Consider the following 13,049-nt stretch of genomic DNA (forward strand, 5'->3'; position numbering starts at 1 on the left):
CCGGAGATATAGAACTGCTAAAACGAAAGCGTTTGCAGGACGCCATTGTGATGTCCTCTTGCGCCAGATGTCCCGTTGAAAAGAATGGTACTTCCGTTCCATGATCATTTATAGTGGCCCAGATTGCGCAATCCACTCCATTCAAATTCTCCCCGCTTACTGACATCTAGAGGAAGACGTATGCAGTGCATGTAGCCCGATGGCTTACATGGGGACTTATAAACTGACCTCAGAACAGGGACCTCAATTTCTGAAATCTCACTCCCTGACAGGAAATGTGCTGCAGAATGAGTTCTGTTTCACTCAGAGAAATAATTCAAACGGTTTTAGAAACTAGAGAGTGTTTTCTATCCAATAGTAATAATAATATGCATATTGTAAGAGCAAGAATTGAGTACGAGGCAGTTTAATTTGGGAACGAATTTATTACAAAGTGCAAATAGCACCCCTATTGCCAAGAGGTTTTAACAATGTAATTAGAACAGTAAAAAAACAGTTTATTCTCGCTCTCACCCTCAAAGTATTTTCCTATTCTCTCTTCAACCCTCCTCTGTCTGCCTGTCACGAGGGTGAGAAACCAGATGACTGAGAAACAATGAATCTATGAAGCCACGACAACTCATACATCAACTGTGTTCTGTCCTGCCCAGAAACAACAACCTATAAAACCAGCCAGGTTGCTCACGATTGACTGCGAAATTCGAAGTCCGTCCAGGTAAGCAGGACGTCGGTAGAAGACTTCAAAACCGTCCACTAGGGGCAATGGTGAGCGCTATTACCATCATGTAGGCTTGGGTTTTGCAAGGGCAATATGGATGGGGATGGGGGATGGCCGTGTTCGATCCAACTGCTAGGTTTTAAGCCTATCCCAAACCTTAACCCTTACCTTAACCATTTGGAATTAATGCCTGAACTTAAAAAACTTCTTAGGGCTAGGCGTACCGTCAGCGGGACACCTGTCGACAATTTCCGGTGAAATTGGAGGGTGCGCAATTCAAATAAATAATCATAAAAATTATGGATATTAAACATCTAGGTACATACAAGTGTCTTTTATCGGTTAAAAGCTTAAATTATTGTTAATCAAACTGCATTATCCGATTTACAATAGGCCTTACAGCGAAAGCATGCCATGCGATTGTTTGAGGACGGCGCCCCACATCAACATATTTTTCAAACAGCACAGGCTTCATAAAATCACAAATAGCGATTAAATAACCACTTACTTTTGAATATCTTCCTCTGATTTGCAATCCAAAGGGTCCCAGCTATAACGTGCATGGTCGTTTTGTTAGATAAAATGCTTCTTTATATCCCAAAAAGTCAGTTTAGTTGGCGCCATCGATTTTAGTAATCCACTCGTTCAACATGCAGACAAAGGAATCCAAAAACCTACCAATAAACTTTGTTAAAACAAGTCAAACTACGTTTCTGTTTAACTTCTTATGGCTGCAAGGGGCAGTATTGAGTAGCCTGATAAAATGTGTCCATTTCAAACGGCCTCGTACTCAATTCTTGCTCGTACAATATGCATATTATTATTACTATTGGATAGAAAACACTCTCTAGTTTCTAAAACCGTTTGAATTATTTCTCTGAGTGAAACAGAACTCATTCTGCAGCACTTTTCCTGACCAGGAAGTGGAACGTCTGAAATCGATGCTCTGTTCTTCTTCATGCCTATACATGGGCACAAGACCTATTAGTATACATACACGTCATACACCTTCCTCTGGGTGTCAAGAAGGCTGTGAGAGAAGAAATGAGGTGATTATCTCGATCTGGGATGGAATAAATCCTCTTGGAATGACGTGTACCCAATTTCCGGTACTCTGAAGAACGCAATTTGGACAGTGGGGTTGCCTTTTGTTTTGCTGACGTTATATGCGACTATTATTTCCGGCTTTGATTTTATTTGATACATGTCACCATGTCATCGTAAAGTATGTTTTTTCAATATAGTTTCATCAGATTATTGAAATTTTTTCGGGAGTTTTGCCGTGTTCCGTTCTCTTCCGTTTGTTTACATGGAGAGATCCGTGCAACCCGGCTAGCGCGCTTGCTAAATGGAGAGAGAAAGTTGCCATTCTGAATCCAAACAACGACTCATCTGGACAAAGGACACCTTGTTCAACATTCTGATGAAAGATCAGCAAAAGTAAGACCCAATTTATGATGTTATTTCATATATCTGTCGTAGTCGCCGGCGCCCAAGTGTTTCTGGCTATTGTGCTAAGCTAATATAATGCTACATTTTGTTTTCGCTGTAAAACACTTAATAAATCGGAAATATTGTCTGGCATCACAAGATGCCTGTCTTTCATTTGCTGTACACTATGTATTTTTCAGAAATGTTTTATGATGAGTAATTAGGTATTTGACGTTGGTGTCTGTAAATATTATGGCTGCTTTCGGTGCAATTTCTGAATGTAGCTGCAATGTAAACTATGATTTATACCTGAAATATGCACATTTTTCGAAAAAAACATATGCTATACAATAAATATGTTATCAGACTGTCATCTGATGAGGTTGTTTCTTGGTTAGTGGCTATTTATATCTTTATTTGGCCGAATTTGTGATAGCCACTGATGGAGTCAAAAACTGATGGAGTAATAAAAGTGGAGTCTTTTGCTAACGTGGTTAGCTAATAGATTTACATATTTTGTCTTCCCTGTAAAACATTTAAAAAATCGGACATGTTGGCTGGATTCACGATATGTGTACCTTTCATATGCTGTATTGGACTTGTTAATGTGTGAAAGTTAAATATTTTAAAAAAAATATCTTTTGAATTTCGCGCCCTGCACTTGAAGTGGCTGTTGTCATAAATGTACCGACGTCGGGCTTGCACGCCAAACAGGTTAATCCTCAGCTACCCTAAAATGTAATTACACTATAACATTTCATACGGAAAGAAGTATGTTCAATAGAAAAGTAAAATTAGCAACTGATCCTCTTCGTATCGCGCCCACAGACTGATTTCCAACTGTGACTCCCAGTACCAAAACTCAAAATTCTTCCTCGTTTGGGAAGAAACAAGCCTGAAACCTTGAACAAAGACTGTTGACATCTAATGGAAGCCATAGGAATTGCAATCTGGGAGCTGGAATTGCATAGGACCCATAGACAGTTTACTTTGGGCATGTCAGTCAGGCTGTGGAGTTCCTTTTGTTTTAACCCTATCCCAACCTTAACCCTAAACTTAACCATTCGGAATTAATGCATAAACTTAACCTTAAAAATCTGACGTTTATAGACAAACGTTGGATTCTGCAGTAAGACTGTGAGAGGTTGTTGTATAAAACACATCTCTGTTATTTTCTGTCCACTGAACATCCACACACACACTTTGTGGCCCTTAGTCCTCAGGCAAAACATGTATTCATCTATCCACTTTGGGTGAAACTAAGCCAGAGGGCAAAATACACAAAACATTTATTTTGAGGGATTCAGCGTGACATGACTTCATAAATCGTGTATTAAATGCATTTTATATCTGATGAATGGTAGAAATATAGCTCCACCTCTCATATTTGATATCTCATTGTAGGCTATTACCCTCTCAAAGTTGTCCACTGGCCTCTGGAGGGCAGCACACTCAGGCCGGTCACCCGTGATACAAGTCAGTACTCAACGTTCCTCCATCTCTGAGGATGTTGGGAGATGATGTGGAAACCAGCCACTAGAGGCACCAGTGAGCTCTGTTACCTTCAAGCATCTGCCTCCGGTTCCAAAGGTTGCATGTTCGAATCCAGGGATAGAACGTTGTTTTAGATTTTTTTTAAAGAAGCCTATCCCAAACCTTAAACCTTACCTTAACCATTCGGAGTTAATACCTAACCTTGCGAATACGGAGTTAATGCATAGACTTAACGTTGGAACAATAAAGAGAAATAACCAAACACTTCAAAATTTGACGTTTGAGAAACATGGATGAACGTCTAATTCTGACGTGAGACTTTGAGAGCTTTCTGGATACACTAGCCCCCATAGAGGGTGTCCACTGCCAGAGCTTCACACCCCCATCTGAACAACCATCAAAAACAGGTTGTTTACTAACCTGTTAACCTGTCAACATCACTCTTATCACAGGCTTTAGCAATTATCTTTCCAATTACACACACACACACTCATTCGTTAAAAATAACTACTTCCCAGTAAGGAACCTTCGGAGCATGGAAGGGAGGTATGTTAGAGCTATATAATGAAGATAGTATACCTCAGCTGAGACACTGTCAACAGTCATTAATGACCCAGCATGTTCTCTGCCTTGACTTGAACCCTGTCCAATCAATGTTTATTGGTCAGATGAATGTTGTTTTTTGGTGGTTTCCATTGGTCATGTTAATGCAATTTTTTGTTGTTGTCCATTGGTCATGATTAGCAATATGCATCAATACCACAACAGACAGTTCAGTACCACTTTATTGACCAGTTACAGTGTCATAACATCGTCATATTGTCATAAACATGACATAACAAATTATATAAGTTATCCTGACAGTTTATGTCACTGAATGTCGAGTGACAATCAGCAATAAAATGTCAAACAGGACTTCATAACTATCCCAGAAAATGCAATGGGATTGTATCTAAGCAATTATGGATTTTCTTTATTGAAAGCATCCCAACATTGCTAGTGTGACATTAATTTATAACCCTCGTCAAAGGTTCCCACCAACATTAATTAGACTGATTACAGTCATTTCATTTGTGAAATAGTAAACTACTACTGAAAACACCAGGGGGGTGCAGTCCTTGCCTGAGCTGTGGTTGGAAAACAGATTCAATGAATACGACCCAGGTGTCCTCTCCATTTACCACGTGGGGGACTCTGAAGCAGGTGGGAGGGAGTAGTAGTTGCTATGGTGATGACTAGGGAACACCCACTGTTGGTGACATCAATAACTCATAACCGGATAATCATAATAGGAAACTCTTATCTCTGGAGGCTTCACGCTTTTCTCAAACAGATACTGTAAACCTGTATATAAAAAAGGGCAAGAACAAATAGATCATATAAGAATATAATATTTTATTTTCCTCCACTCTTTCATTTTCTCTCTCAGAGTATGTCGGTATGTTTGTGTGTGTGTGTGTGTGTGTTTGTGTGTGTGTGTGTATGTGTGCATGCGTGCATAAGTCTTTGTGTGCTTCCACGTGAGTGCGCATCTGTCTGAGTGCAAAAGCTTTCAAAAGTGCGTAAAATATCAAGTCAGTTAAGAGAAAAAATGTGTACAGTAAATGAAGCAAAATATCTCTGTACTCTAAATTATTAAACAGCTTATTTATGCTCCTTGGTGTAGATGACCAGTCAATACACAGAACATTATTATTATACATTAGCATATCTGAGATTGTATTTCCCTCTGCTTACAGTATGGCAGTCTACTGATAGCTTTTCCATTGTGTGTTTTCTACATGTCAGGCTCTTTTTAAATCATAAAAAGACGTGAATTGATTGAATGTAATGCATTGATTGTTTTGGCTTGCATAATTAAGGTACAATATGCGGAAATCGCTCTGCCATTTCCTGGTTGCAAAAATTCTAATAGTTCGCCTAATGTCAGTTTATGTGACAAAACAAGCAGTCATTGTGTAGAGAATCATTGTACCATCTAAACTGCTGTGAAATATATATTCCATAACCACAAAATATTGTATTTTTAGCTGTTTGAAGCTGGTGTCCAAAACCGAAAGTAAAACAAGCAAAAACGAAACATAAGAATGGGAAGCATAGAAATAGTGCATATAAAACAGATCTACAGCTTCTCAGACTCGCTTTCAATGAGAATGACAGATCTATAACTCAGATTTCTATGTAAATTTGGTCAGGTCACCCAAAAAGTTACATATTGCAGCTTTATCTAATGAATTTAAATGAATATAATGTATGTACAGTATGTATTTGGTTATTTCCTGTGAGAAGGCATGTTGAGAAGGATTATTCCCCTCTGATATTTTATAACTGAGAATAAGATAAAGATACCCTCTAATAATCAAAGATGTCTGCCTGGTCTTGTTTGTCTCTGTCAATTGTTTTTAACACATTCACACATGAAATAACATAACACAGTTGAAGTTGTATTAATTTTCCTAATATTTTGTGACACACATGGCATGATTTGACTTGTAAACTAAAATCCTGATCCTTATTCTTTATTTTATAATGTTCCTAATGATGAATAGAATACGTGTACCAAGTTTCATGGTTGTATCAGAAAGTGCACAAATTCAGTATTTTCTTGGCACTTATCTGCGTATTGTGCAAATCAAAAGGTTTTCAAAGTGTTGTAACACCCAATGAATATCATAATATCACAAAGTACATACCAAAATACTCAAAGAGTTGTCATATCCTAAATGAATCTGACTGTTCATGGTTTGACCATCAAGTGATACTTCAAACAACAAGGAGGTCAAAGACACTCACTGAATGTGTCCCAAATGACACCCTACTCTCAATACAGTGCACTACTTCTGACCAGGGCCCATAAGGTTCTTGTGAAACGTAGTGCACTATGTAGGGAATTGGGTGCCACTCACCCACTGTCACCACTCACCATGAGAGTTGTGCAAATGTTTTTCCATTGTTACAAAATCATTGCATCATAATGAATTGTAATGCTTTGTACAACCTGTGAGTTGGTGTTCACGTCATAAACAAGTACAACGTTCATCGTGGGGGAGAACAACTGCCTTTCACCATCTGCGCCCATTCAATATTGCCTAGATTTGCATAGCTATAACAAAATACAACTTTTGGGGTTCTCGTAAGCTTACAATGTTGTTTTGATTATTGTTTGAACAGTCGCTAAGATTATATGTGACCCGTTTCAAGAAACTAGATGTATGTCGCGGGTCACTATTTCACAGGAGAGCCATTTGAACATAATTTTTTTTTAATCAAAATGTGTTTTTTTGCAGAAATGCCTTCTCGAACATGTGAACTTTCATGTGCCTTAATAATGCACTTGTATGCCATATGTAAATATGAATAACACTTTTCAATTACGAGCCTAGTTGGTTTAGCCAAAGAAAAAGTCAGCAACCTTCCCTCTAGCCATTATTGGCTGAGATAATGAGGGGGCTAGACATGCCGAGAGATGAGTTTCGATTGGTCTGCCATATATCACGCTTCTGTTTATTTGAGTTGGTCAGTATGTCTAGGTAATCCTGTCTAAAGCAGCTTTTAAAAAAATGAATTGTGTATTAAAACTGCAAGTGTTGCTTTCCACTTTCTGGAGGACTGAGTTTTGAAATCAGTGGAATTCGAGTTTGATAGCTAAGGAGATGGAGAAAACACCTGTCTCCAGATTACATCTTCAAACTAAGGGCAACCATGGCATCCGACAGGAGACGTGTCCAACCATGAATGATGTATACGGGTAAGATAGTCTAGCTAGCTGTATTTTCAGATATTACACGTTTCTAATTTTGACAAAAAAAGCTATTTGCTTGCTTAGCTATAGCCTAATTTTAGCTAGCTAACATTGAACCTGGTTGGTTAGCTACCTGCAGATTCATGTAGGGTAGTAACGTCATGAGTTGTGATTATGGTTGATTGTTTACCTAGCTAGCTAGCTAACGTTAGCTGTCTGGCTCGCTAGCTAACGTTACACGTATGACCTTATTATTTGTATCTCAGAGCCATTTGCTTGGCTAGCTATAGCCTAATGTTAGCTAGCTAACATTGAATCTGGTTGGTTAGCTACCTGCAGATTAATGCAAGGTAGTAACGTCATGAGTTGGGATTATGCTTCATTGTTTACCTAGCTAGCTAGCTACACGTCTAAACAAAATACTCCACTATGCAAGCAACCATTTCAGGTGCTTTCCTAATTAAATTGTTGCCTGCAGCACAGTTACAGTCACCAACTCTCTGGATAACATGAAAACATGGACGCAGAAGATGTTAGCTAAAATGCTAACGCTCATTGACATAGGCTGGTAGCAAAGCAACACTACTAGGCAGCAGGACATTCATAAAAGCCTTACAATTCAATTATAATCCAAAATTATAATTTTGACAATGACCCAACACACCTCCAAGCTGTGTAAGGGCTATTTGACCAAGAAGAAGAGAGATGGAGTGCTGCATCAGATGACCTGGCCTCCACAATTACCAAACTTCAACCCAATTGAGATTTGGACCGCAGAGTGAAGTAAAAGCACGTGTTCAGCATATGTGGGAAGTCCTTCAAAACTGTTGGAAAAGCATTCCAAGTGAAGCTGGTTGATAGAATTCCCTAGCGTGTGCAATGCTGTCATCAAGGCAAAGGGTGGCTACATTGAAGAATCTAAAATCTAAAATACATTTTGATTTGTTTAACACTTTTTTGGTTACTACATGATTACATGTGTGTTATTTCATAGTGTTTATGTCTTCACTATTATTCTACAATGTAGAAAATAGTAAAAATAAAGAAATACCCTTGAATGAGGAGGTGTGTCCAAACTTTAGACTGGTACTGTATACTTTCACACATGTTTTCAACTGGTACCGGGGGACCTTCAGATGTACGTGTTCTTGAGTCTCACCTTTACACAGAGTTGTCGTATTAATGCATAGCCCAAACTGTTCGGACACTACAGACAGAAGTTGGCAGATCGGCTGTACCGACTTCAGACGAGTCCCAATACGCTCGTGTTTGTGAGAGTCTCATCTTTCTATAGAGGGGTCATAATAGTTTGTAGGCCTAACCGTTCGGACGCTACAGACAATTTTGTGAGAAGACCGATTTTCTGGATGTCTCATGGTCTGACAAACACCTCTCTAGCTCTGTCACCTTTCACCACAGATGCAGAAGTGTTACATAGGCGGATGCGGTGGATTGAGACGCATTCTATGCAAAAAAACATATCTCTAGCTTAAATTGACAGATTTTTATGGGGATTTTGTATTATGTTAATTAGATTTCCTCCGGTGCACGGACATCGACCTTAAGGGGTTTAAACCTGTCTCCTCCCTTTCATCTACACTTATTGAAGTGGATTTAACAAGTGACATCAATAAAGGATCATAGCTTTCACCTGGACTCACCTGGTCAGTGGACAGAGCAGGTGTTCTTATTGTTTTGTATACTCAGTGGAGCTAGATACTAATGGTAATAGCAATCAATAATCAGTAGTGATAGTAATACATCTCTAGAGCCTTCTGGTCGAGGTGCAGTTGCCATACCAGACTGTGATACAACCAGTCAGAATGCTCTCCATGGAGCAGCTGTAACAGTTCTTAAGGATCTGAGGTGCCAAATCGTTTCAGCCTCCTGAGGGAGAGGACGCACTGCTGAGCCTTCTTCATGACTCTGCTGGTGTGAGAGGACCATGATAAGTCCTCAGTGATGTGGACACTGAGGAACTTGAAGCTCTTGACCCTCTCCACTGTGGCCCCCTTGATGTGGCTGTAGGTGTGCACCCGCCCTGTTTCTTGAAGTCCACTATCAGCTCCTTGGTCTTTCTGACGTTGTGGGAGAGGTTGTGGTCCTGGCACCACACCTCCAGGTCTCTGACCTCCTCCTTGTCGCCATTGGTGATCAGGCTGACCACCGTTGTGTCGTCAGCAAACTTGATGACGGAGTTGCAGTCGTGCGTGGCCACACAGCCATGGGTGAACAGGGAGTTCAGGAGAGGGCTAAGCACACACCCCTGGGGGGAATAACGACTCAGAGTATGTTCACCCCTAGTGTGTACATGGCAATGAGGTACAGAGTGTTCATGCTGCAGTTGAAAGTCGTGGTGACATGTAATTGGCCACTCGTTGGTGATGATCACACAGTTAAGGTTCTACAGGTTACACCTCTGTAATTGCAAACTGCGCAGTATTTTAAGATACACACACACACACACACACACACACACACACACTTCTGGATGAATTCTGCTGTAATTGTACATACCGTATTGATCCTCAACAGCAACACTCGGGAGGTAATGTGACGTTTGACTGATGATCCGTGACACTGATCGCAACCTCGAGGGAACGAATGATCAGTCCATCACTTCTACCCTATAACCTGCCAGCCACTAAAACAGTACAGTACCAACCCCCTCTCGCTCACCGTGGGTAGACTGCAGAGCTGTGGGACAGCACCCCTGGGTTGATATTCTGTTCAAAATCATTCAAATACTTTGAGCGTTTGCTCTACCCTGCCTGGAGTGCCACGATGGGCCGGGTTTGCAGTTGTGGGATGATTATGTTGGTCCATTTTGCCAGGCAAGCTCAATCGAGCACAGATAAAAAATAAAAAATAATGTTGAATAGTATTTGAACCCAAGTCTGGTGTGGGTGGGCTCCCATATAGTGGGTCGCAGGGAGATATTACGATGCAGTGACGAGCACCACTCTGCAGTTACACAGCACTGCAGATACCAGCTGGGCTGATAAAAACACAGGCAATAACCGCATGAATCTGCCTCTCCGACTGACGCACTAATACGGGTCTCTGAGAGAGGTGAGGATGGCAAGATGTCTGAGTGTGTGACAGAGAAACTGGGACGGGGGGGACGGGGGGGTTGAGGGAGGGAGAGAGAGAATGAGTGAAAGAAAGAGAGACAAAGAGAGAGAGAGAGGGAGTGAAAGAGAGCGATAGCACAAGAGAGGAGTGAGGGGGAGACATAGAGAGACTTGGCTTATAAAACCTCTATCCCCCACTGCCCCAGATGACCTCTATAGCTGAGAAGTGACACACACACACCTTTTGAATGAAAGAGTAGAGGCAACTTTACACCTTTACAGATTTGAACAGAGAGGGTTCACCCAACCAGACCCCACACAGAGAGGGCTGTGCTCGCCAATCACTGTCTCCTCCTCACTTACAGAAGACACAGCTAGCTAATCAATGCCTGTCTCTTATATAATACTGTTCAGCAGTGGAGGCTGGTGACTTGGACAATTGAGGAGGATGGGAGATCAACGGTATAGACGACAAAGTGTTTCATAAATCGTCAAAGACAAATTATTTTAACCTAAAACATTTAATAAAGACATTTAAGGTCAAATATTATGGGGAATGGGAATGAGAGGACTACTTACACAGTGGAAGGTATCACAGCAGTGATTGAATGAGGGTATTGCGCATGAGTTGAAGTGTTCAGAGGCTTGACTTCAGTGCAGGACAGGGGTTGAGGTGTTCAGAGGCTTCAGTGCAGGACAGGCTCACCATGAGGGCAGGACAGGATTTGACTGGGAAGACAAAAAACAACAACTCAACACAGTTAGTCATAGGAGCTAAGAACGAGTAAGTCCAAGCAAGGATTAAAATCACATTGATGTAAATGTAACAATAACGGGATTGTGTTTGTGTGTGTGTGATTGACTCTACATACAGTAATAAGTGAAAATTGACATGAGCTACTCACGGTGCTTGCAGAGGGAACATTCAATGTGTCAGTGGATTAGAGGACACATCAGACATGGCTTCAGTTCATGTCAGCAGAGAGTTGACACTGGTAGTGGAGTGGTCATCACCTCTTAATCAGGTAACAGGAGGGCATTTAGCTGTGAATACAAATAGCAGATACATTCCATTACAGCAGCGCCATCATCGGTTTAGGCAACACGTTTTTTTCTCCATGAAGTTAAACTCAGACATTTCAGGTCAAACACATCTCGCACAGACTGTGCATCTCGCCCACTTGACACATGACACAAGTAGCCCAAGATTCACGAAACGTTCCTGGAAAAAAGCCCTAATCATCCACATACCTGTTGATAACGGAGAACTGCTAGCGACAGCTGATGTCTGTGGTTTCATCCATTTGCCATGTGAAAAAATTTGCTGCGTCAACTTTTCTTTTAATCTTACTTTTAATGGATGATTAAATGGAAGCTTTCAAATCATTCTGAGTTGATTTGACATTCAATAGAAGACAGTAGAAACTTCCACTTGCTCAACAAGCAAAGCATCGTAATGTGCAATTAACTCTGCAAGCTCTTTGTAGTTGCCCTCGTTAGCGGAACTTCCCGCTCGTCATGCCCCCTAAAAGCCAACTCTTATATGCCCAAAAAATGCAGAAGTGTCAATAAGCTGCTTGAGACCATACCTGTTTCTTCTTACCTTCTCGTTGTGTTAGGCATTGTGAATATGCAGACCTTCGTCAATTACATGATTGATTCAACTTTTCCCCAGAACCTTGACTCTGTTGTGGGCAATGAAGGGGTTCTTCAACAAAACAAATCACTACGTTGTCGTTAGCGTTAGCTGTCAATTCTGGCAGAGAGAACTGAACTCCGATAGAAGCAAAGGTCATCAAAATTGTTAAAAGGTTATCAAAACAATTTAAAGAAATGCAACATTGGACAATGGAGGAAGACACTTCAAACATTTTGCATTTTTATAATCCATCAGATATTAAATGAATTATAGCACATAAAACATTTGACTGGCACGGACAATGTTGTTGTCAAGTTTTCTTGTGGCAATAGCAGGATACCCTTGGATAAAAAAACACGCTTGGCTCTAGATTAAATGTTTCTAAACATACTTTAAATTGTTTGCAAGATCAGACATAATATCACTATAATCCGAGTTTTAATTTTCGGAAGTTGCTTTCATTTCAGCACATCTAATTTGTAAATATTTCAACTGTATTAAATTATAATTTTTTTCAATTCCACAAAAAATGAACACCCATTCTTCTCTTTCTTGTGATGTAAGTGTTGAGACAGTGCGTTAAATCCCTTACGAAGCTTTAGCGTTCTTATTGTTTCAATGGAAAGACAATGTATTCCACTGAGCTCATTTCAGCCATTACCGGGGTGTGTTCGACAGGTCATTACAAACATTTCCGCGCTTATAACGTTAATGGGAAAAAAACGTCAGGCACAAGCAAGAGTAGAATGAAAGCAATCAATCCAGTGAGATTTAAGTGACAAGTGAATTTTGCACCCCTCAAACACAGGAAATACATGGCTGAAAATGACAGATTCTCAGGTGGGAGGGGCATGTTAGCAAAGCAAATTGAAATACATTACAGTAACTTGACACAAAAATAAAGTTTTAAAACCAAGAAAACAATATATAATCTACTTCCTCCATTTCCTG

Source organism: Salvelinus namaycush, chromosome 3 (genome assembly GCF_016432855.1).
Source record: "Salvelinus namaycush isolate Seneca chromosome 3, SaNama_1.0, whole genome shotgun sequence".
Classification (NCBI taxonomy): domain Eukaryota; kingdom Metazoa; phylum Chordata; class Actinopteri; order Salmoniformes; family Salmonidae; genus Salvelinus; species Salvelinus namaycush.